The sequence below is a fragment of the Bubalus kerabau genome, chromosome 3 (genome assembly GCF_029407905.1).
Source record: "Bubalus kerabau isolate K-KA32 ecotype Philippines breed swamp buffalo chromosome 3, PCC_UOA_SB_1v2, whole genome shotgun sequence".
NCBI classification, from domain to species: Eukaryota; Metazoa; Chordata; class Mammalia; order Artiodactyla; family Bovidae; genus Bubalus; species Bubalus kerabau.
In genome coordinates this window covers 29,321,169-29,347,029 of record NC_073626.1, presented here as the reverse complement: position 1 = coordinate 29,347,029, position 25,861 = coordinate 29,321,169, and the positions used below count along the sequence as shown (strand labels likewise).

Genomic DNA, 25,861 nt, shown 5'->3' with positions numbered 1-25,861 from the left:
GGTATTAAATAAAATGACGTATGTTAACGTGCAAAACACAGGGATTAGGATATGTAAGTATGCAGTAAATGGTCACCTCGTATTATTAATTTGATACTAGAAGTGGCAAAGTGAGAAAAAAATAACTATTTTAAAGCCCACAGTCAAGTGAGAGCTAAGCATAGCTAAGGATTTCATTCTTCTGCATCTTCTTTTCTCTCCCAGGTTGTGAAAATATGTAATGACGGAGACAGTGCAGTATGGAGACATGTGTGTGGAAAAGCACAGTAGGAGTCACCAGACAGCACAGTGGGTGCTGTATCAGGGAGAGGTGGAGACCTCCCTAAGGTCATGGTAATAAACTACCAGACTATTCAGAATCTCCAAGACCACCATATTTAGGGGTCATTTCAATGCAGTTCCATTGTATTTAAATGACTGATGTTGAACACTTATACCTAAACCTAACGCATAAAGGAAAAATGATTGAGAGATAGATTAAAACCCTCTGTCCTCTATTTGATTCATTTCAACTCTACTTCTTTGGGCAGAAATTCTGCTTTTTCTTGATGGACATTACAGATCTGATGGTCCAGCTTTCTCATTTTCTTTACCCATGTGTGTTTTAAAAGGTATGATAATCAGTCAGGGATTACAGTTATTGGACTTTCTTCCTCTAGCCGAGAGGTTCACATAGATAAAGTGCTCAGTCAATTTTGACTGAATGAATTAATAAAATGAATAAATGAACAGGGGAGTTTGTAGATGGTTGAAACCATCTCATTCTTTTTTATATCATCCTCTATACGGAATCTGACATAAAAATGTGAAAATACTAATTTGAATTACATGATGATTGAATTGCTGTTCATTTTATATTCTGGCACTGATAACATGATTTGATTTCAAGATTCCATAATAAGTTTTCATATTTTTACCACTAAGCTTGAGTTCCTCCCCCAAACATATTTGGATCTATTATGGTCTTTCCTGTTTTGGTGACAGATTCCAAGTATATCGGGACAGTATAATTAGAAACTTCTTCTTTTATAAATGATTACATAATTTTTAAACCAATCAGTGTGTCTAAATTTGAATGAACAGCTCTTCTGCAACCTTAAAAAGTGACTTTTTCCCTTTAACTCTTTAAAACACCACATGCGCGCACACACACACACACACACACACACACACACACGTGCACGCACATACACACAGACATGTACACACACCATACTACCTGAACTATGGAGCAAGAAGTCATAACCTCAAATCAATGTAGGGCAGTTAAGAGTGCTGATGATACAGATGTAGTTCGCTGATATACTCTCTCACGGAGTATTTTAGGAAAAATAAATTGCAGCACATTCATAATTCAGCATTATTTTCTCAGATTAGAATTGCTTGCCCCATATGTCAGAAAGGGATTTCTAACTGAATAGATTAAAGCAATCAAACCTTTTCTTACGGACACCATACACAAGTCCTGCTGAGAACAAATGAAAGCTACAGCATCAGTCTAGGGGAAAAGAAAACCCTTCCTCAAACTGTTTTCAGAAGTTGGGATGTGGAAGGAGAAAACTAACGATTAAGAATATTTTGCAATCACATCAAAACATACAGCCATGGGTGTATTTAGGAGAATGAGGGGCTTTCTTATTTTACAGTCAAAGTTCCAAAACCCATTATGTTAAATAAAGCAGAGTTTGTTGGGGAGCAATAAAAGTAGAGGCACAAAGGGAAGGTTAATGTTTAAGTAGCACCCAGATGCCCTTTAGAGTGAGGGTGAGGAGAGAGGCTGAGGGAAAGAGCCAGTGACTGCCTTCACGGTAACGCGGATCATCTGTCTCATGGACAAAGATTGGTGCTAGAATTTTTGTTCAAGCCATAAGGGTCTAGGAGACTTCTGCAGGGCTTTCAATATCCACAGATGGAAAAGAACAACTCTCCAACTTTCCATAGTTTCCAGCTATGTTCACATTTTCTGACCTTTCCCCTGGGAATTCTCATTCTACTGTCTGTTTCTTCCTGACGTGGATTCCTTTTCTTTTTCTGCCACTTCTTGCCTCTTCAGTGCTATACCCAAGTAGTTTTTCTCCCTGTGATCCAGACATTCTGTACCAGGTATACCTCTTGCTGAACTGCAACCTCCACCCACCACAGCTCACCTCTCTACTTCTCTCTTTTCCACAAAGAACTGGATTGCTGTGTTGAAGGAATTAAACAATGAAGCAGAAAAGAACGTCTCATTGGAATGTTCCATCCCACTGCTGAGACCCAGTCTTTACATTTTAGCTCTCTCATCTTAAAGTCATTTATGGAAACCTCCTGTGTGTGGATAGGTTCCTACTTTCCTTTGATGTGGGTCAGAATCTCACATTAAACAGGTACATATTCCAAATACTCCTTCTTCTAACCATGTTTAAAGAACCAAATCAGGTAATTGTGCAAATCAGAATGAACACAAGCTAAGATGATAATGCTTTATCCTTATTTGAAGTTATCCAGTCAATACATCATCTTTTATCTCTCACTAGTTTTGCTGTCCTAGTTTCTTCCTCATAGCAATGCAAAAGGACTTTCCTTTCTGACCCTTGGGAGGAAGCCAGAATATTAAAATTGCAGCTCACATTTGTAAATCAGACTTAATCAACCAGATGCACCCACCTTGCACTTTCAATCTGGATTCTGTTGAAATCAGCCAGAACAAGTCTTCAGTCCAGTTCAGTTCAGTTGCTCAGTCGTGTCCAACTTTTTGCAACCCCATGGACTGAAGCATGCCAAGCTTCCTTGTCCATCACGAACTCAGGTCCATCGAGTTAGCGATGCCATCCAACTATTTCATCCTCTGTCATCCCCTTCTCCGCTTGCCTTCAATCTTTCCCAGCATCAGGGTCCTCTCCAATGAACAAGTCTTAGGTGCTTGCAACTAAGGATGTTGAATTGATAAGTGTTTCTCTTCACATTCTCACCAATAGATGTAATAGCTTTTCAAGTTTTATCAATAGGATAGGCAAAAAAAAAAAAAAATACAGCTCATTATTGGGATAAGTTTTAGCTACCAGACTCCCTAGATTAATTGAATGCTTTTCTTTATTAATTGCTAGCCATTTAAATTTCTTAGGACTGCATTTATTTATTGTTTTTATCTAATAAATTTTACTATAGTCTTTAATATCAGATTTTTTTCCTTACCTATTTTCAGGATATTCTCTATATGTGGATAATACTATATTTAATATTTTTTGGAATTGGTTTTTGATGCCTGTATGAAGAGATACTCCAAATTGCTTTTTAAGAATTACTAAATAATTAATTGTCTCAATAACATTCTAAGATTTATTTCTCCTTTTTTGATATCTTTGTAAGGCTGGACAACTTTTTAAAACAATTCTAGGCCTCAAAATGCTTATCTGTGAGAATATTTACTTAGTATACAGTTCTAAAATTTTATAATTATATTTATTTGACTCAGTATGATCTTATACACAAAGCATGACTATTGAGAAAATAAGAAAAATGAGAGAGTTGCTCATGTTTTATAGTAGTAAGAGTCTGCATTTTGGAACATCATATTTATTATTTCTGCTGATAAAGCACAAAGTCTGGATGACAAAAAGTTGACTATACTAGTACTTGGTCAATGAAAGAATCTAGAAATACAAGAGAAACAAGAGCCTGAAAACGTACACTAACTGCACAGTAGGATAAACGTCTTATAGACCTGAGTTCCTTGTCTGGTACCTGGAGAGAATTATCTAAAGTTTCTCACATGAAATAAATGGACAAAATTCACGAAGTTTTAAGTACCACCAAACAATGAAACTATCAAAAATTAAGAAAACATGAAGTCCAATATTCATATATACAAGCCACTGGCTATGAGATTATGGGGCCCAATATGAATAACATGAGAAATGTTGGCCTAGTGAAAATTCTGGAAACATCCTGGGAACTGATTCCCAGAGTAGGTACAGACATATGTGACAGGTATGCCAGGACACTGCAAACAGACACTGCCAGGAAGTTGAAAGTAGTTCAGATAACTTTGCACACTGTTGACAAATTTTATCTTATGAGTCACTGTGACTTCATGATATTGGGGTCTACAGAATCCTACCAGAAAGGCCTCATATGTAAAGAAGCAGTTCAGTAAACTTCTACACAACTGTGACTCTTTGGTTGTAAAATGTAATCTTGAATGTCAGTGATTTATTTTCCTAACTCTTGAAATGTAAACAAAGTTAACAAAACATGAACTCTAACCAACACAGAAAATTTCCTTTCCTTTTTGTATATTGTAGTATATATTTTGGGATTATGTTTCTCAGTTTAAGAACATGTTACATGGGAAAGTATTTCCTCTCTAGTTGTATTTCATGATGGGCTGGGGTAGGTGCTTAAGAGAGATACTAACCGAGCATGGTTTAGTATTGCCAGATTATATCTCAAACTAAGATGACTTCAATGGTGCTAATAGTGACCTAAATAGAAGGACACACTGAAGCCAAGGGTTACCCCCAAAACAATGGACAGGTAAACTGTTTTCTTAACTCAGTGCTAAAAGATAAAGAATATACATGGAATTATAATTTTAAGTTATTGGTGGAAATATGGTTTTTAACATAATATTCATACTAAGAAATAAGCTTACCATATGATGAATGGTGACTGGCTCAAGAAACAAGTAGTATCTCCAAAGGCAATTCAACAATCTGCTTAAATAAATAAAATTAAAATATATATTCAAGAGAAAAATAATAAACAAAAGACAACTTTTCACAACTTTTAATTATGGCAGGATGAAACTTGGCAGCTTCATCTGGGGTATTTCAGTGCCCTAGGATGAACTCAGTCCCTGATTGACAGGTCAGAGAGTGTTTCACTTAATTAAAACCATGGAGGGAAGTCCTCTTTGGGTTTATGTGAGAGATATTGAGATGAGAAATACAAGTATATGAATGCCTCTTCCTGACTGTGCTTGTGTAAAAGGCTGCTGCAGATTCGTTGTGTGCAGGGCATCTTCACTTCCACACCACCAGGCACATACTCCTACTGGGGGCCAGATCTGGAAAGAATCTGGCAGAAGGCATTGCTTGAGTCTGTTTCTGTTACCCTGATAATTTGTTTTTTTGAAATACTTGCAAAGCATCAGTTTTTCCTTTGGAAACACACAGCCCACCCACTGAGGCAAAGTGTTCTTTTCTTGACTAAGCATATGCCTGATTCTTGGAGAGAACGTCAGACGAGGTTAAAAAGAATCTGTGCTTGGGAAAATAAAGGATCTTTCATGTTGAAAGACAAAATTTAGGCTTTTGAATACTAAAAGTCAAAACTTATACCCACGTTACACCCAAAGATGGATGCTACATATGGTTATTTCACATGTCCACTGATTCTTCCCATTCAGTTATTTATACATGCATTCAATTAATTTTACTGCCTACCAACTAAATCCTAAGCATGCAATGATTTTTGGCAATTAAGCAGTGAAGAGAGACAAAGCTCTTGATCTCACAGATCTTATATTTGTAGAAGGCCTGCCACTGAAAAGTTGTGTTTCATTTAAGCTTTCAGTTCAGTTCAGCTCAGTTGTTCAGTCATGTCTGACTCTTTGCCACCCCATGAACCGTGCCTCCCTGTCCATCACCAACTCCCGGAGTCCACCCAAACCCACGTCCATTGAGTCAGTGATGCCATCCAACCATTTCATCCTCTGTCGTCCCCTTCTCCTCCTGCCCTCAATCTTTCCCAGCATCAGGGTCTTTTTCAAACGAGTCAGCTCTTCGTATCAGGTAGCCAAAGCACTGGAGTTTCAGCTTCAACATCAGTCCTTCCAATGAACACCCAGGACTGACCTCCTTTAGGGATGGACTGGTTGCATCTCCTTGCAGTCCAAGGGACTCTCAAGAGTCTTCTCCAACACCACAGTTCAAAAGCATCAATTCTTCGGCACTCAGCTTTCTTTATAGTCCAACTCTCATATCCATACATGACCACTGAGAAAACCATAGCCTTGACTAGATGGACCTTTGTTGGCAAAGTAATGTCTTGTTTTTTAATATGCTGTCTAGGTTGGTCATAACTTTCCTTCCAAGGACTAAGCGTCTTTTAATTTCATGGCTGCAATCACCATCTGCAGTGATTTTGGAGCCTGGAAAAATAAAGTCAGCCATTGTTTCCACTGTTTCCCCATCTATTACCCATGAAGTGATGGGACCGGATGCCATGATCTTCGTTTTCTGAATGTTGAGCTTTAAGCCAACTTTTTCACTCTCCTCTTTCACTTTCATCAAGAGGTTTTTTAGTTCCTCTTCACTTTCTGCCAAAAGGGTGGTGTCATCTGCATATCTGAGGTTATTGATATTTCTCCCAGAAATCTTGATTCCAGCTTGTGGTTCTTCCAGCCCAGCATTTCTCATGATGTACTCTGCCTATAAGTTTAAATAAGCAGGGTGACAATATACAGCCTTGACGTTCTCCTTTTCCTATTTGGAACCAGTCTATTGTTCCATGTCCAGTTCTAACTGTTGCTTCCTGACCTGCATACAGGTTTCTCAAGAGGCAGGACAGGTGGTCTGGTATTCCCATCTCTTTCAGAACTTTCCACAGTTTATTGTGATCCACACAGTCAAAGGCTTTGGCATAGTCAATAAAGCAGAAATAAATGTTTTTCTGGAACTCTCTTGCTTTTTCCATGATCCAGCAGATGTTGGCAATTTGATCTCTGGTTCCTCTGCCTTTGCTAAAACCAGCTTGAACATCTAGAAGCCAGCTTGAACATTGCTGAAGCCTGGCTTGGAGAATTTTAAGCATTACTTTACTAGTGTGTGAGATGAGTGCAATTGTACAATAGTTTGAGCATTCTTTGACATTGCCTTTCTTAGAATATCTTAGGTCCTATATAAGAATATCTTTTATATTCTATATAAGATATTATATCTTATATCTATATAAGATATTATATATATCTAGATATATCTATATCTATATGATAGTATATAGAATATCTTAGGTCCTTATAGAAGGATTAAGATATAAGATAAGATATAAGATATCTTATATCTATATAAGATATAAGATATCTTATATCTATATAAGATATTAGATATATATCTAGATATTATATCTATATCTATATAAGATATTACATAGAATATCTTAGGTCCTTTTAGAATATCCTTAGGACACATAATATTTGGAATCCCATCATTTGGATCCATTTGATGGGAGAGAATTGTTGATGATGAGGTCCTCTGGGTTGTCAGAATAAAAAGACAGTCATCTTCTGACCTGTGAAACTTACCTACAGGCTGTAGGGAGGGTAAAGCAGGCACTGAGTAGCCATGTCTGCATAATCATCTGATTTTATCCTTTGCTCTTTAATTTTAGATCAAATCCACTACCCATGATTCTGAAACACACAGGGTTGCTAAGACTATTTTTCCAAACCTCACATTCCTGCTGAGTCACTTGTACTGGAGTGCTTGGATGCTGACAGCATCAGATTGAGAAGATGAGTAGAGAACAAAAGACAAATAAAATGGAAAGATAACCACAGACCCTTAACAGTGTCAAAAGAACACAAATAGGTTAATGATAGGGAGAGCAAAGACAGGGAATTAGTTTAGGTGGAGTAAACAGAATGGTCTCACAAAACATGACAGTGAAACTATTAAGGATGATAGTGAACTTGACATGAGAACAGTTGGTGAGAAGATTATTCCATTTAGAGGAAAGAGCTAGTGAAAAGTACCTAAAGCAGTCAAGAGTTCACTGGTCCTAGGAATCGAGAGTAGGCTAGGGTAGCAGGGAGTAGAGAGCTAAAAAAAGGCAGTATAAGAAGATGTTGAAACATTAAGCAAAGACCAGAGCAGGCAAAGCCCTCTAGGCTGTGATGACAGAAACCATATGATCCTTTAAGTTAATATGCCAGGTTCTTGTTTATGACTATTCAGATGGGGAACCATAACTAAAGTTATGGAGGATAAAATGAAGAAAGCCAAACAATGCAAATTAGACTTAGCAAAAATTAAGATGTGCATCACACATGCAAATAGAAGCCAGGCCACTGATAATTACTCTCCTGAGATCTGCCCTCATTATAACACAGATGTGAGAAAGGTTAGTGAATCCTATGAGGCCTTTTATTGAGAAAAAAATACAGGTTCATGTTAAAGATTTAACAACTCAATTATAAATGAGTATAATTAATGGTTTCCTATAAAATTTATTATTTTTTATGGAACATGATAGAAACTTAGATAAGAAGTAAAGTAACTGTGTTTCCAACATGAGTAATGGTGTATAACATCATACTATATTTGGCTTCTGGATGTTTTTTACTCTTCAGGGAATCATCCTTAATATGGAGTCTATAGGTAGAAGATGGTATTCCCTCTGAAAGTCAGCTATCAAACTTGAACATTTTTCTGATAGACTATTATAACAAAAAGAAGACTGGAGTGACATACAGGAGTTAGCATTAAAATGTGCCCAACAGGTAATGGTTGTCACAGAAAAGCTTGTGACATAATTAGGAGATGATTTAATACTAAAATTGTGGTGCCGACATTCAGGGCCTGAATTAAAGTGAAAAGGAGGGAAGATTCTCAACTAGTAAGAACTAGGATATGGTTTAGCTTGGGTTTTTTATTGGAAAATAAGCAATAAGCACACTTAATGCATATCTGGGAATCTTTCTATTATTCTGTGAGAAGAACCCGAGTTTTACAGGCTCTCAGATAGCACTTATATGGTTGACTCATTAAATTTGTATTTGTGGATCAGTCACCTTCTAGATGATCTGCCACCAGTCCTTCAGCAGCCTTATGCTCTTCTTGCTCATTCTCCTTGCAGTTCTTTCACTGATGGTCAGGGAATGATGATTAATTTTAATATCTGCCTTAGGCAAACAATTCAGAAGGCATATCTCCTGTTAAGACACTAAGTATCCCTAAACCAGTTATGAAATATAAATGATTTCTGGATTATCTCAGACCAAAATTGGTTACAGATTTTTACTTACTACAGGATCTTCTCATCTTAAACTAATTTCTCAAAAGGAGTTTGTTTTATTTTTAATTGTATTGGATCACAATATCTTTGAGATGCAACTGATCTATTTATGATTAGAACAACATGTAGAGTTTTATTTATATCCCCTCATCAGTACTCAATGAAACATTGTTACCAAATTTTTTTCTAGCTCTATTTAAATTCCAAATTATTCTGTTTTGCTTTCTTTTTTTTTTTCCAGGGCTTAGATGCACTAACATAGATAAAACTGACTGAAGATTTGTTGGATACTATTGCCTATAGACCAAAGTATCAGTAGTTGGACCCAGGAAAAAAAAAATCCCATTGGTTTATTTACACAAGGCAATCATATTAAAGACAAACATCAAAGGATAAAAGTCTCTTGAAATTCCAAACAAAACTATATTTTTCAAACAGAAAGTCTATTAAATCCAGGTCAACTTAGAAAGTTATCTTTAAGTCATGTAGGAATTATCTAATATTATATTTGCTATTATGATCCCAAAGTGAGACTCTGCTGTTCTGGGTCACTCTAATTATTTTGTAAAACAGTCCTCAAACAGTCTCAATGTGAAAATGTAAAGTAAATGCCCGCAGACAATGCTTTACTGAGTTACTTGGCATTTTAAAAAGGAATAATCTAACTGTCTTTCTTTCACTTTAAATATTCAGCTTTTATTCAGATTTTGGTTTAAATTTAACAGAAGGCAGTATAATTGTCCAAGGAAAACAAAATTTTTCATACTGTTTAGTTGCTCAGTCTATAATAGTTCTGTTTAATGAAAGAAATGGCTTGTTTTCAGAGAGGCTGTTGGCAAAGGATCAACATTACTAAAGGGTATAGACCCTCACTGGATGCACAGACTAACTCACGTCCATATTTTCTTTTTTAAAAAGAATGCTCTTTAAAATGTGAAGTGAAAGAAGAGACTTGCAAAGCAAATAAATACAACCCTTAGTTTTGTTTTTTTTTTCATGAAGAACGCAACAGCACATAATATAAGACGGGGAGAATGGGGCGGCAAGAGATCTCATATTGCTTAAGATATTAAGACTTGCCATAATATTGCTCCATTGTTTTAAAGTGAATATGGGAATAGATCAAGATGAGAAAGGTGACAAACCCAGAGTAAAAACCAGCCGTCTAGACCCCTGTTACAGATCAAGGCCAGGTACATACTTTCAGCCACTGAGAAGAAGCAGGACTTTCTATTTTCTTCCTGTTTTAGACAGAATAAAGCAACTTGAAACCACAGAGAGAAATGTCCTGCTATATATTATAGAAGATATCGACTTAACAAGAGAAGAATTTCAAGTAAGAAAAATAATGTTTCTATTTTAATAATTTTAGTGCATTGCAAAGTCATGTGAATTTTGTTTATTTAATATCCACCAGAATCCTTTCCCTGAAAGCAATTTCTCTGGATATCTCAGCCTGTGATATATCTTCATAGCTTGTAAAAATTGCTGCTTCAATTAGGTGCTCGGTTTATTTGGTTATTTATGTAGAGAAGATAATAGAAATGTATGGTTCATAGTCTCAATAAGCAATGTGAATCCTAAATCAAAAGCTCTTGCCTAGATTTTGACTTGGCTACCACCTCTCACTGTGGTGTTGGAGGAGACTTTTGAGAATCCCTAGGACTGCAAGGAGATCAAACCAGTCAATCCTGAAGGAAATACCTTGAATATTCATTGGAAGGACTGATGCTGAAGCTGAAGTTCCAATATTTTGGCCACCTGATGCAGAGTCGACTCCCTGGAAAAAACCCTGATGCTGGGAAAGACTGAAGGCAGGAGAGGATGACAGAGGATGAGATGGTTAGATGGTATCACTGACTCAACGGACATGAGTTTGAGCAAGCTCCGGGAGATGGAGAAGGACAGGGAAGCCTGGTGTGCTGCAGTCCATGGGGTCACAAAGAGTCAGACATGACTGAACAACTGAACAACAACAACAGCCACCTCTCACAATTAAAATAGTTCAGGAGTGGGTAACAGTTAACAACAGTGGTTATCAATCAAACAAGCTCTAAAATCTGAGAAAATGTTATGAGTCATTTCTGACTTAATTATTGACTAGTTTTATACAACTGTGTAAGATCTTACAAAGCCAGTTTTCTCCTTAGAAAATATATAAAAAATAGAAGCTATCTTACATAATGATGGTGAAGATCCAACAAGGGAAAAGACATTCCCTTATCAATATATCCTACTCAAACAAGTGCTCAGTGAATGGGCATCCATCCAAACAAAAGAACAAACAAGTATTATTCAACAAGAAAATGTTGTCTAACCTGTGCTTTCTGGGTTGTTCATGCGAGCCTGAAATTTTCACATGCAAAGAGATTAAAAGTCTTAAGTAACACATAAAAGATCAATGTTCATATACATGTGGCAATTAGTAACTTGTACACAATTGACATATAATGATAGTTGGATGTCTTTTACTAAACCAAATGCCTTATTTATTCATGTTTGAGGGAAGATAATCAATGTTACCAACAATGAAAGTATAAAGTCAATCCACCGGATTAATTGTAGCTTTATTTTCACAATAACTTATGATGCGATATATTGCCTAAGCCCACTTGTATAAGACCTTCTCAAGATCTTGTTTTACAAGATCTTCATGTTTCTCATGCATGACCACTGAGTGAAACATATCACCTGAATATCACATGACCAAACAAAGTTAGGGAGCCAGGGACCTCTATAATTTCCATATATGTCACATGATAATGGTCATAGATCTATAATTATTTTTTACAGATGGATGGATAGATAGACAAAGAAAAGAGTAATGGAAGAGTGTTAAATATGGTCCATAGAAACAGATTCAAAGTTTGACCACTATAGACATAATCTGAGTGAAATACAAATCAAATGTTTATTTGTTTAAGGAGGCAGGGAAATTTTTTAAAACATTTTTTTTGAGTAATAGCAAGAACTTAACCTCTCTGTCTTTGTTACTTGAAAGTGCATTTGATGGACGTATAAATCTGTAAATCTCCATGAAACAAATGAAGAGGCTATGAACACACACGAGGATGAAGCTTCAGGGCATGACCAATGCATTTGGTCTTTCTGATAAGATTTTCCTTTTACAAATAAAGGGAAATGGTTTTAGAAAAGAAGATGAAAACCAATCAAACATAAAGCCATATTCAAACCCAATCAAAGAGGCTAATCTCCCAGGAAGGACAGTGGATTGATACTCTGGGAAGATAAATCAGACAACATCCAAAGCTGAGAACCAACTCTGAGATTTGACAATCAATGAATCACTGGACACCTAATCAGCCTGTCTCCTTGGAACATCATGATCTAAAGGCAAATCGATAGGAGCCAATCATATCATGATCTTGCTAAAACGATGAATGATGAGTGAAGGCCAGCCAGTTGAAAACTTTCTACAATATTGCTTTGGGCAATAAAAATATAAGGAGTCCAGGGAGGCAGTCATGAGGTTGGAAATGCAGGAAATATGGCTCGTCTCTGCCAGTTAACATGTCTAATATAGAACAGATGTCTGGCCTAAAGGACTGTGTTATGACCTACAGGCTACTTTAGTGACTGAGAGACATACCCAGAAAGGTTACTGGGAGAGAGGCCCAAAAAGGAGTAAATCACTCCTGTGTAAATTACTTGTGTATGAAACATTTCTTAAAATCTTTCCTTGGAAAAATCTCACCAGCCTAACTGGAAAGTTAATCTAGAGATGATCGAGATGACAGAGGGTCTCAAGCCCCTAATTTCCAGTACTTAGGGGTGAGGGAAAGCCACTTCATGGCTGCGGATAAAAAAACAGAACATGGAAGCTTCAGCAGGGAGCACTTTTCCTTTTAAAAGTCAGGTAGGTCGGTAGGTATAGAGATAAATGGAAAGATAGGTAGGTAGATAGATATACAGATAATTGATGGATGGATGGATGATAGATAGATAGATAAACATATAGACAGATAATAGACTGATACAGATCTGCATACCTTTTACTTTTTCATTCTAACTCAAGAATTTTCAACCAGAAACAATTTTGTTCCCCTACCATCCTGCCCCAGGGAGTGTTTGGCAATACTTGGGGACATTTTTATTCTCACAGCTGAAAAGATGCTGCTAGTATCTGGTGGGTAGAAGCCAAGGATGCTGCTAAACCTCTCAGAGTGAAAAGTACAGTCTCCCACAACATACAGTTAGTTGACTCGAAATGTAAATAAGCCTGAGATTGAACAACCCTTCTCTATTTGAAATAAATCCCACCAAGGACACTACTTGCCCTGTGAAACTTCCAGTTCTCCTGGACATCTCTCCCATTTCCTTCTGTACAAGAAGTCTCCCTTATTTCTCCCCATGACCCACTTCTTCACATCAATCATGTTGGGCTGAAATATCACCTTCTCAGGGAGGCCTTCTCTCATACCACCCACCCACCCCCACCATGCCTGCCTGCCTGGTTTATCAATATCTGCCATACTATATAATTTATTTTCTGTTTTGTTTCTTCTCTATCTTCACTAGAATTTTAGATCTATCCCAGCATGAACTCTGTCACTCTGTCCTCAGTATATGAGCAGCTCTTAAAACAATGTCAGGTATATACACTCTCCAACAAATAGTTTTTGAATAAATTATTGAATGTTGATCATCAGTGTGTCTCCTGAATGCAACTGTGGAGTAGAGCACCTCAGTGACTTATAATGAGCATGTATAAAAGAAGTACATTTCTGTCCATTGAAACAATGATACGTGGGGACTATTTGTTTTTACAATATAGAAATAGGCTGTCTGTAAAACACGTCTGCCAAACTGTAGTAGAAACATTTAGAACCAGTGCATGGTGAAGCAAATGTGACTCTTCCCTCCTGGGAAGAGAAGAATGGAGAAGCAACTCTAGGGGAGGAAGGGGGTACACACCTGTGTATATGCATGTTTACAATGTGATTAGATGGCTTGCACACAAATGAGTAACAGCAGATCTGAAGTGTGGCAGGGCACATCTCACCACTCTGTGTGTGTTTGTTTGTACACTAGAAAATAGAAATCTAGAATTAACTGCATGTGGCATTTCTAGTGTTTCAATCATTTTTCTTTCTATAAAGTGGTGTTACATTCCTTGAATTATGAGCTTGTAGGGGGGTTAGTGTAGCTCCTTGAGGAATATACTTTGGGATTCACATAATAGGGCTGACCACGATTACGGCACAATATGTGTTGAACCAAATCTTCTCTAAAAATTCCGAAATGGGATGCAAGGAGACAGATGGCAACTAAAAGTGCAACATATCTTATGCAATTCACTGACCCTGAATAAAGCACACTTGCTAGCTGATTCTCAGAATCACCCATATGGCTGAAGATCGCAATACTCACTGATCTCCAAAATGGAGCATGGTGTATGGGGTATGATTTGGACAAGAACTTTTGTCTGTAAGAAGTCAGATTAACCAGAAAGAAAACGCAATGTCTGCTTTGTGTGGGCTAACCTAGAAAAAAAGAGTGAATGTGAAGAGATTCAAAGTAAAATTAAGTTTTACGTAAAACTTAATTTGTGGGAATAGAGAAAGGAGAAGGCACAGAGTAAACTAGCATTGTGGCAGCTCCTTCAGTGCAAAAATATTATTCATTCATTCTCCCTCCCTTTCATTCACCTACCTCTCCAATCTTCACCACCTCCTTTAGCCCAACATGAGGAACTAGGAACAGTGGAACCCAGTATTATTTCTACATAGCATATGCTTTTACAGTGAATCATGACTAATGATTAAAATCTTCTAAATAGGGTTTAGTAATTTCCACTTATTTTTTTCAGATAGTAAACTGTGTTAGGGAATGTAACTTCATTCAGATTCCACCAAACAGAGAAAATTTTGTTTAATAGGAATGACACCAAGATGCTAACATTTGTTTCTGTAACTCCTAGTATTTTGTGGGATTTATCAAATAGAAATAAAGAAGGTCAATAATTTTTGCTAAAAATTTCAGAAGCAAAGATAATTTGTTTCAAGTCAATAGACAAACCATCAATTCAACAATAAGCACTGCTCTGAAGAGCCTGCTCTTAGAAAGTCAAGGAATGGTTGATTGTTGATTATCTATAAATTAACATTCTCTTTTCTTCTGCCTTTTCCCTAATTTATTTTACTTAGTCCCCTGACCTCAACCCCAACATAATCTAAGTCTGTCTAAATTTCAATCATGTTCCACTGTGATTACATAATATCAACAACATCTAAGAGGTGAAGAGGTGCATTATGTCCCTGGGCAACAGAAAGAGGTATTTATAAGCTTCAGATTCAAGGAATTACTCAAATCAAATTCAAACTGGATGTCTGCCACAGTATAAATAATAATATTTAACATTTATTAATTATCCATTTACTTCCCACCAAGACCTTTAATTCATTCACTCTATTACAAAAACCCCACAAGGTGTCTGCTGTGACATCTACTTTGTAAACTGAGAAAACGAGGCTAATTTGTTCAGGAAGAACATGTATTAGCCACCAAGACATTCAATGTGTCACATATAATTAAAATTTTCATTTTAATTTTTCAATTTTCATATGTCTATTTGCAATTAATATATATTTAGACTGAAGATTTTGATCTACAGAATAGGTCATATTTTTATGAAGAGTTGTATTTTATTTTTTTGGCTGCACTGTGAGGCATATGGGGTTCTAGTTCCCCAATCAGCAATCATATCCATTCCCCCTGCAGTGGAAGCTGGGATTCTTAACCACTGGACTGCCAGGAAAGTCCTAACCATTGTATTTTCTGAAAAAAAATTTTAAAGATGACTACAAAAAAAGGTAAAATGGTTGGCTAAATGAAGTATCAGTGGAATCCACTTATAAACATGTTTCTTATCTTTTGCCTTTATTTCCTTTCTCTGCTTCCATCCACACTCCTAGGTAGTTTAAACTTGTTTGGTAGGGATAAAGAATAAACATTTGTGTCTTATTATGTCCCCTTCCTTCCAGCATCTTCCTTACAAATCTACTCCACTGAACCTTGAGCTCTTTTAAGAAAAGAACTTCATCTAATTCCTGTTTATTTCCCCAATGTCTAAGATAATGCCAGGCACTTAGTAGATGATCACTAAGGGTCTGTTCACTCAACCGAGATACTTCAGTATTTTAATCCTTCTGTGTGTCAGAGGTGGTATCTCTAAGGGAGTTTCCACAACTAGCTCCCCTCTTTCCTACCAAGTTCTGAACAGTATGAAAGATAATATCACCATCAATACAGATAAAAACCAGAATGGAGGGTGAACTTTAGTGTGAGAGCCCATTGAGCCGCATGACTGAATTTCAGAATCAGGTAGAATTAACCCCAAGGCAGAGGCAAGACTGAGCCCAGGCAGATCTCACATTTCCCCTCCCTTTACAGGGGACAGAAATACTAGAGGAACAGTGGACAGGAGAGAAAAGAAAAGTGGGACTAAGTCACACTTGTCCAGATATTACTCCCAATATGGCTAGTCAAATAATTCTCTTCATTCCTCCAAGGATGAAATACTGAATAAATAATGAACTGGAGAGAGGCTTGGAGTTCCACTATCAACAGCAAAGAATCACACTGAGGGGACTTTCCTGGTGGTCTCATGGTTAAAACATGGACTTCTGATGTAGGGGGCATGGGTTAAACCTCTGATCAGGAAACTAAGGTCCCAAGTGCAGAGGGGTGTGGCCAATTTTTTTTAAAAAAACCACCAGGAATGGAGAAGTATTCACAAATAATAACTTATAGCTTTCATCAGTACCTCAAAATTGAATGTTAGGCTGTAAGTTAAATGAGGAATTGCAGGGTCTACTTTATTTACTAGTGTCAGTGGGAGAGCTCCCCAGAAGAAGAGAGTTGAGCACAGCAAATTTAATAGGAAGGGCCATGTAAAAGAGCAGGACGCCACTTCCCAGTTTGCATTTAAGGACTGCTGCTGCTGCTGCTAAGTCACTTCAGTCGTGTCCGACTCTGTGCGACCCCATAGACGGAAGCCCACCAGGCTCCCCTGTCTCTGGGATTCTCCAGGCAAGAACACTGGAGTGGGTTGCCATTTCCTTCTCCAATGCATGAAAGTGAAGAGTGAAAGGGAAGTCACTCAGTTGTGTCCGACTCTTAGCGACCCCATGGACTACAGCCTACCAGGCTCCTCCATCCATGGGATTTTCCAGGCAAGAGTACTGGAGTGGGCTACCATTGCCTTCTCCGGCATTTAAGGACACACACACACACAAAGAAACTGGAATCAGAACTGGTTGTGTGTGGGAGGTGAAAACAATTCAAAATGATGAAATCCTTATCACCACCTCCCTGGGGGTGACTGTAGGAGTTCCCTAGAGAAATTGACAGAACAACTGAGTGAGCCTCAGCCAGCTTATGTCAGAAATAATTTGGCAGAATTTTGAAAGTTGATCCCCGCAAGGTCTGGAATCAGGACACCACATTCTGAGTGAATGGAAAACTTGGGAGCTGACATTACCTTTGTACAGATACTTGGGGTGTATCATCAAAGAAAGACATATTTTAAAGATAACATACAGTTATTCTTGCATTTTCAATGAGCACCTCAGTGCCATACTTTGAAATCTGTATAAGTTATTTATTTTAGTATCTGCTTCATAGCATGAAAGATTATTAACAACTTTAGCAGAAGCTTCTCTACAATAACAACTAATATTTATGTATTATAACTCAATGTTGAATCTTTAAGGTACTTTTCCAAGGATCTGAACAAACTTAAAAAACAAAATGAAACAAAAAAAGAATCAGCATGACTTTTTTTTTTTAATGGAAAACATTGGAATGAGAATCAGAAATTCTGGTCCTAGTTACTTCATCAGCATCCTATGTAACGCTGGAAGATTTCCACTTCTCTAGATACCACTGTAAGGAATTAGAGTAAGAAGGACTCTTAGAGGTAAACTATTCACATATTCTCATTTTACAGAAGATGTCCTGAGACTTTAGGGGAAAGTGTTTTCCTAAACACAGGTAGTGAGTGGATGGTACATCTAGGATTAGAATCCAGACTCTCACTCCTAGTTTGGTTCTTTTCCTCTATATAATCTCTTTGGTTCCTTTTAGCTCTGAAATCCTATGATTATAGTCACTTTCTTTTTTGGCATTTTTCATTCTTAAGATATGTTAAAGCCTATATTCTTTCTCTTTCCCACTAACTCCACTTCATCCATGTGGAGGCAAAAGCTCTGAGTGTAAGAATCATTTGCTCTGGATTGAGAAGTACAGCTTGGTCATTCTGAGAACAAAGGTATATAGTTCACAACTCTCTGCTTTGCATATTCCCCTAAGAGAGGTAATAATTCCTCTTAGAATGAATTACAGACAAAGCTAACCTTGAACTGAAGTCTATATTCATGTACCTACCCTCCTACTTGTACACTTCTTGTCAACACAGACCAAAAAGGGAATCAGATGACCCCTGAGAGGTACCAGCATGGCTTTCTTTTAAAAAGCAAAGCAAAGACTCCAAGGAGAAAGTTTTATAAATACTTGGATTCCCAACATCTGACCTAGTGCCTTACAAGAAAATACTAGTCAATGAATCAAATAGCTTTCAACATACTTCCAGAGAGTCCTTGAATTTATTATCTCTAGTTAATAATCTCTTTTCAAAGCTTGGACAGCTCCAGTGTGGATTTATCTATATTGTAAAGAACTGCCAGGTTCCACTGCTACATACCAACTTAGGAATGGGACATGAACCCTTACCCCTCCACCTCCAGGAGTGTTTACTACAATTGGCCATCCTCTACCCTGGAGGAGGACAGAGCTGTTCTTGAACTAAGCCTTTTACACTTCTATTAGTTTATCAGTTCCAGTGAAAGTACCCTCCTAAGTACGAGTGTCTTTTTCAACAACAATGGCTAAGTCCTGAGATAATAATTTTATTTCAGCTCTTGAGTATACCACCTGAGATACGGGTTAGGAAGTACCCAAGTATCAGCATGAGCTATTTCACAATTCCAGTATCGTTGGGTTGTTTTCTGATACATGATAAGAAGTAGCAGATGCTAGAAATTCTGCAACCACCCCTCACCTGTGCAAGACTGCCCTCCTTCTTGTAATCTTGGGCACCAACTGTGAAGTGTATCCCCTGGCACATGGCTTCTTCAGTCAGGAGGCTGAGTATCTCGTTTGCTTTCCTGCATCCCCAGTGGGGTCAGGGTTCCCCTTTCCCCTTTCAGTTCAGCTCTCCTTGTTATCTTTGTAACACTTAGCAAAAGATAACAGATTAAGCCAAGTGCAAAGATAATGAAATATAAATTAGTAGATTTTCTAGCCTTTATCCACAGCCCTGTCAGAGTGCATTATCTGATAGATAGAGTTCAGAGCAAGTCAGTTAAATTTTCCCTTATCAGAAACGGAGTGTGAAGTGTGGTAATGTTGCTAAGTGCAGAACAAAAATCTTTCTCTTTTGCATCCCATGACTGCTCCAGGCAACATTCTTGGAAACCTCTGACTAGGAAGGAAGAGAAGACCCTGAGATATATACAGTGTGACAAGCCAGGAGGCTATGCTTCTCCGGTAACCATCCTCTGAGCGGCAGTCGCCTGTGGCTGTGACATCACCACACTTTGCTCAGCTTCAGAAAGGGAAATTTAACTGACGACTGCTATGAACTGAAGCCACAGCCTAAACCAGATAATACACCCTGACAATACTGTCAGGCAAAAAAAGGCTGCGTTCCCATTGATTTCATCGCATTAGAGACACATTACCCTGAGCGGTGTGTGTTCCAGGGTATACTGTGCACACTGTGGGAATATCAAAAGGCACGCACACTGGTTTAGGCAGAAGCAGGCCTCTGAGTGGAGATGCTCCAAGTGGCCTGCCGGAAACATGCAGCATTGGGCAGAGTGGAGAAGGTGATGCTATGGATGGTTATTATAACATGGTTCTCCACCTGTATCAACCCAACCGTTAGCTGCTGGGTTTATTTGAGAGGGGAAACCAGTTCAAATAAACCAAGAGGAACCCTGAGCCTCCCCTTCTCTTTTCTTACAGAAGGACAGCAGATGCATGATAAAACATGTAGGGAGCAGGGAGTGAGGAAACTAAGTATTCAAATCATTGACTAAAATTCTGTACTTTGTGCAATTTGGAGATACAAACCTCTCTAGAACTTTCTTACTGTTTTCCCTATCATGTATCAGCACCTTTGACAAAGCAATGTTGGCACACGCCCATTCAAATAAATCAATCGTTTCTATTTCAGAAGACTAATTTGCCAAATCTAAAAACTTCACACAGTCATGCAAAGGCAAAAAGAATTGGAAAGAAGCATTTTCTAATTTGTTTTTTTTTAAGGTTACAGATATATCTCATAGTTTTAAAAAGTAAAGGCTTTTTAATATTGTTTCTGTGTGACCTGAATAGATCAGAAGGGCAAGAAGAAAAGCAGCAAAAATCTGTCTTTGCTTCTTATAAACTTGAAAATTAAATTCTCTTACTTTCTTGGGACTCAGGCTGGAAAATTATTTCATTTAGAAAGTGTTACATAATCTCTAATTCAGGCTTTCTGGCCATTCTTTAATCGCATACTTAACTTTAAATCTTCCAAAATTGTCAGGATCATCTCTCTCTCTCGACACTCAGAGCAATACTTTCCATTTCTGCAATCTTTCATTTATTTGTATACAGTTAAAGCTTTGTACTTTTGTAGCTCATTTTTTAAAAAAAACTATATCCTACTGACACATGGGCGTGAAGCAACATCAAAGGCCTAGTCATCCTCATCCTTAATTGGGTTTAGTACTATCCAATAATGGATAGTTGATGATTCACTCTTCTCAATGATTACACGTGTATATTCAGGGGAAAAAAAAACACCGTAAAAAAAGGCTGTCCATACCTTTCTAAAGGAAGGATTAAACCATAATCAAAGAGAGTAAGTTCTTACTTGCAAGCTTCTACTTTGATGGTATCAATATTTCCTTAATTAAAATAACAGGCTAGTAGTGTGAGAAAGAAGAGCAAAATAGTGAAAGAAAAGATTCAAATATGTTTAAGCCGATTCATATTGTTTCTCCACCATTTAAGAATGGTGCTGGACAACAAGGTAACCGCCCTGCCCTCTGATCTATGGAACAGAGAGCAAGATGTTTGGGAAGGTCTGGTTTCAGACAGACAGTTCCTCTTCCCCTGGAGCCCCACTCTGGAGCCTTCCAGTCACATTCTGCCATCTATGAAGACTTTTACCAAATTCTTTCCTCTTTTGAATATGAAAAATTTATAAATAAGCAAATAAAGCTTACAAATGCTATGAATATAAGGAATATAATTACTATTGGAGGAAATGGCAACCCACTCCAGTATTCTTGCCTGGAGAATCCCAGGGACAGAGGAGCCTGGTGAGCTGCCGTCTATGGGGTCGCACAGGGTCTACAGATTGTTAAATAATTAAATATAAAGATTGTCATATTGGTATAAAAACTCAATATAACAAATAATATAACAGCATATAACAAATCAAGATTCACAACAGGGTAAATTGTATCTTTTATACCACACCCTTCATCTAACAAGACTTTAATTTTTTGTATTAATTTTCATGTTCAATCTCAAAGGTGCTACGTATGCTTTGCCTTTCTTACATTGCTGGATAAATTCCTTTCGGTCTCTTTATTTCTAAATTTTCTATTTATTTTTAGTTTGGGGTATCTCCTGTTAATATTGTGGAGCTGGATCTTTTTTGAACACATTTTCTGTGTCTCCTATTTTTAATATTTTAATTACCACTTATTTAATCTTATTTTGACACCATTCACCCTATGTTTTCCTATTGTTCACCCTCACTCTTTCTCCTTTTGGTTACATTGACAGATTTTCCTTTTTCCTTGGGTGGCATAGAAACTTTCCTCCTATATGTTACAACAGCGATGACTATATTTTGAGCAAACTCATTAAAATGTTACCAACACTGACCCCAAAGTATGCCCATAGCTGTCACTGGCTGGTTCAAACAGCATCCGGGTATAGATTCTAGATTTTGTTTTCCAGGTTTCCTTGTGATTTTTGCATGACTGTGTACTGTCTCTGTGTGTATACATAGTTACTTTGGACTAGTAAAGTATATCCTCCAGTAATCTTTGTTGGAAAAGATGAAATCATTTGACTGCAAATGATAAACCTTCTGAATTGATCAATATCCCCAAATGTATTTTTTTGCCCTCAGAATTGAATGAAATTTTGGGTGGGTATGGGATTTTAGGTTCAAAATATTTTTTTCCTGTAGAACTCCTGAAATTCTGCACCTTTTACCTTTTAATATCTCTATGTCCATTAATAAATCTTACTAATCTCACTCTTGGTGCTTTTCAGATTACATCTTTCTTCTCTACAGTAGCCTTTGTGACTCTTCCTCCCGAATTTTTAGAATTTAGTGAGTTTCTTATTCGAAACTCTACATAAAACCATTGAGTCAAATGGTAGATATATTTTTGGAAACCATTTATAAAGATTTGCACAGTACTACAAGACATGACATTGAACAGATAAACATAGTTTCACTCTAGTTAGGCTCACAGTTTCCTGAGAGTAACAAACACACTAGTAAATTTGCAAGTCTATACATAACTACAATTAAGCATCTGTCTACAATGTGGGAGACCCGGGTTCAATCCCTGGGTTGGGAAGTTCCCTGGAGAAAGAAATGGCAATCCACTCCAGTACTATTGCCTGGAAAATCCCATGGACAGAGGAGCCTGGTAGGCTACAGTCCATGGGGTCGCAAAGAGTCGGACACGACTGAGCAATCTTCACCATCACAGTTCATACATAACTACACCTCTGACAAGGGCTACAAAGGAAAGCACAGTATGTGATGTAAAATGGGATCAGCAGGGCGTGGTGGAGATCAGGACACAAGGCATAGAAAGCTTTTCCAAAGAATAATATATAAGGCCACACTGGAAACAGGAAAAGTCAGGTATGTAGTTAGGTAAGAGGACGAAGAAGGGAGGAGAAGTACATCATTTAACCTTGTCTAATCGTAGTGAAAATTACATAATTCAATAAGAAACTAGATAAAATTATAATCCTTAAATAAAAATCAACACTTGTTCAAGCTATGATTTACACTGCCCTTTATATGCTAATATTCCATAAATGGTTTCATACTAATGCCCTATCTATAGGATGACACCAACAAGGTAGAAAAATAGATGATTTGGTGTTTTAAACCAATATAGTGATAAATCATAACACAGTAGAGAGGATTCTGTGATTTGCACTCTATAAAACAATTTCTCAACTTCAAAGCCTCTTTAGCTGACCATATTATGTAAGAGCCTAGGGGATAAGACTGGCAAATTCAAGAAGATGACTCATTTCTCAACAAAAAGATCTTTTTAAAAAAGACTAATGAAGAAAGAGCAGAGAGAAGGAATCTTAGTTACACTGCAGTCTACAGGTGGGGAATTAAACTAAATAATTTTACTAGAATTTTTTTGATTCCATGATTCAAATATTTGGAACTGGGGAATTAGAGTCTAATCTAATATGATGTTTACCTGTGTTCTTTCCTTCCTGTACTGTGAAAGCACACCCCTAGAAGTATAATCACAACATTTTAGAACTAGGACAACAGAAAATATGAGGAGGTAACTCTATGGAAGTACAATTCCAGAATTTCCTAAGCATATCTGTATTCAAATCAAATTTCACATTTATATTTGATGCTGTGATCACAGAGTACACAACAGAAGGTCAGAGAGTCAATTATTTCCTTTATTCCATCCCTGTGTATTTCTCTATGTGGTAGAATCAAATGGTCACAAGTGTCTTTCTGCTCCCTCAATAGATATAACCAGAGGAGTCACAAGGCAAAAGTCAGTGACAAAGTGATGAAAATCCCTGTAATCTATTTGCTGTTTTCAGCCTATATCAGCAACTTTTAGAGTTTTAGCATGTCACATAATTTTCAAATATTAAATAATCATAATGATGTGTACCCCATTGAAAAACAATTTTCCCTTTTCATTTTGATAAGGAGAAAAGTGATAGGAGCAAACCCCTCAATTTGTTGCATCTGTTATATTCATATGACTGTGCTTCTTTTTTCTTTTTCCCTTTTTTCTGGAGATCAACAAGATAAATCTAACTGCCTAGCTGCAAAAAAAGGATGAAAGGGGCTCCACTGTGAACTGAAGTTTCAGTTGAGATGCCTTATACTGGCTGATGTTCTGAAATTAGCATGAAACAGCACCAGAGGAAACAGAGGGATTCTTCAGTGTTATATTTACAAAGGACCCTGTGAACTTTCCAAATGCCTGAGATCTCATTACTGACAACATTTTTTGCCCTCCAAGTTTTCACGTGGTGACCTTATGGCATCCTTCGTAGCACAGATGCAGATTTCCTCTCCAGCGAAATGGCATGAACAGAGTGAAAAAACACAGTCTTTAAGATGGGAAGCTGTGCACCACTGACATAATTAGGAAAGCTGCTTGGGAGGAGAGCGGTGGACATCTAATGAGCTAGCAAGGATAAGGTGGAAAATGAGAACATGGTTATGTAGGAGAAGCACTGTTTGAGTTTTCCTTTAGGTAGGGCAAAAAACAAAATATTAAGCCTGCTGAAACCCTTCCAGAGTTTGAGGATTAAAAGCTCTAAAGAAGCTTATGCCACTGTAGAAAAGGAAGAGAGAGAACAGAGTGTTCTTCCTTCAGTAGCTGTTTCTGATTACTATTCTTTTGACCTGAAGTCAACTTGGAAAGGCAGCCTTAATGTCAGCATGAAAGAGTCACAGAAAATATTTTTAACAATCTCAATAAAAAACAGGATTTTGAGCAAGACAGATGACATATTTTGACGAAAATTCAAGAGTTTAAAAACAAGTATCTGATTTTAAGAGGAATGATTACAAGATCAAGGATCCCATTAGTTTTGGTATCTTAGAGCCCCTATAAAAATACATGAACCCTGCAGCAGCCGTGTGAGTTCACATAAGTTACCAAACTTCCTCAACCCTTTGGTTCCTCAACTATACAGTGACAATCCTAGTACTCCTTATTTCAAAGGAATTTTCTATAAGAATTAACTAACACATGTAAACACTTAAAAGAGTGCTATCCCATATTAAAGGACATTAGGTATTTGTTGTAATCAGAGATGATGAGGATATAAACTAAGGCAGTGTTTGGGGGAATTGAAGGAAACGTGACATTTGGGAACTAAGTAGGTAGTAGAAATAGAAAAATCTGGGGATTCACTGGATGTGTGTCTAAAAAAGAAAGAAAAATTAGGGATAATCCCCAGAATTTAACCTAGACATCTGAGAAAGGCCATCAGTTGAAATGGAGACTGCCAAAGATAAAAAAGATGAATGGGGAAGATGATGCAGACCTTTATTGGGGAAATTCTGAGGTTTCAATTGATTATTACAGGGCAGAACAACAACATGCTTCATCTTAAAAGATAAAGAGCCATTAAAGAAAACAAAATTGGTAACCTGAAGCATGTGAAATATCTAGTGGAATTTAGTGAAATGGAAACAAAGGAGTAGAGAGGATCAAAGAATGATTTAATGGTGTCAGTACAACAAAAAGAGGGAAGAAAAACAATCCAAGAGAAGAGAGGATCACCAAGCATAAAAGACAAGAGGACAGAACAGGGTTTAGTGGTGAAAACTAGGGTAAGGTAGAGGAAATAGGGTAGGGGAAGGGTAAGGAAAGGATAGGTAGGGTAGGAAATAGGGTTGCTGCTGCTGCTAAGTCACTTCAGTCGTGTCCAACTCTGTGTGACCCCATAGACGACAGCCCACCAGGCTCCCCCGTCCCTGGGATTCTGAAGGCAAGAACACTGGAGTGGGTTGCCATTT

At 37.4% G+C, this 25,861-nt stretch overlaps 1 long non-coding RNA gene across 1 annotated transcript in view; it reads right to left on the bottom strand.

The window, feature by feature from the left end:
• LOC129647578 (uncharacterized) overlaps nucleotides 1-25,861 on the bottom strand; it is a 218,379-nt gene that overhangs the window by 170,147 nt on the left and 22,371 nt on the right. Inside the window, exons 2-3 of the long non-coding RNA XR_008712357.1 lie at nucleotides 4,634-4,694; nucleotides 2,647-2,966 (exon numbers count right to left, since the gene is read on the bottom strand). This is a non-coding gene — a long non-coding RNA (uncharacterized LOC129647578). The remainder of the gene's footprint in view (nucleotides 1-2,646; nucleotides 2,967-4,633; nucleotides 4,695-25,861) is intronic.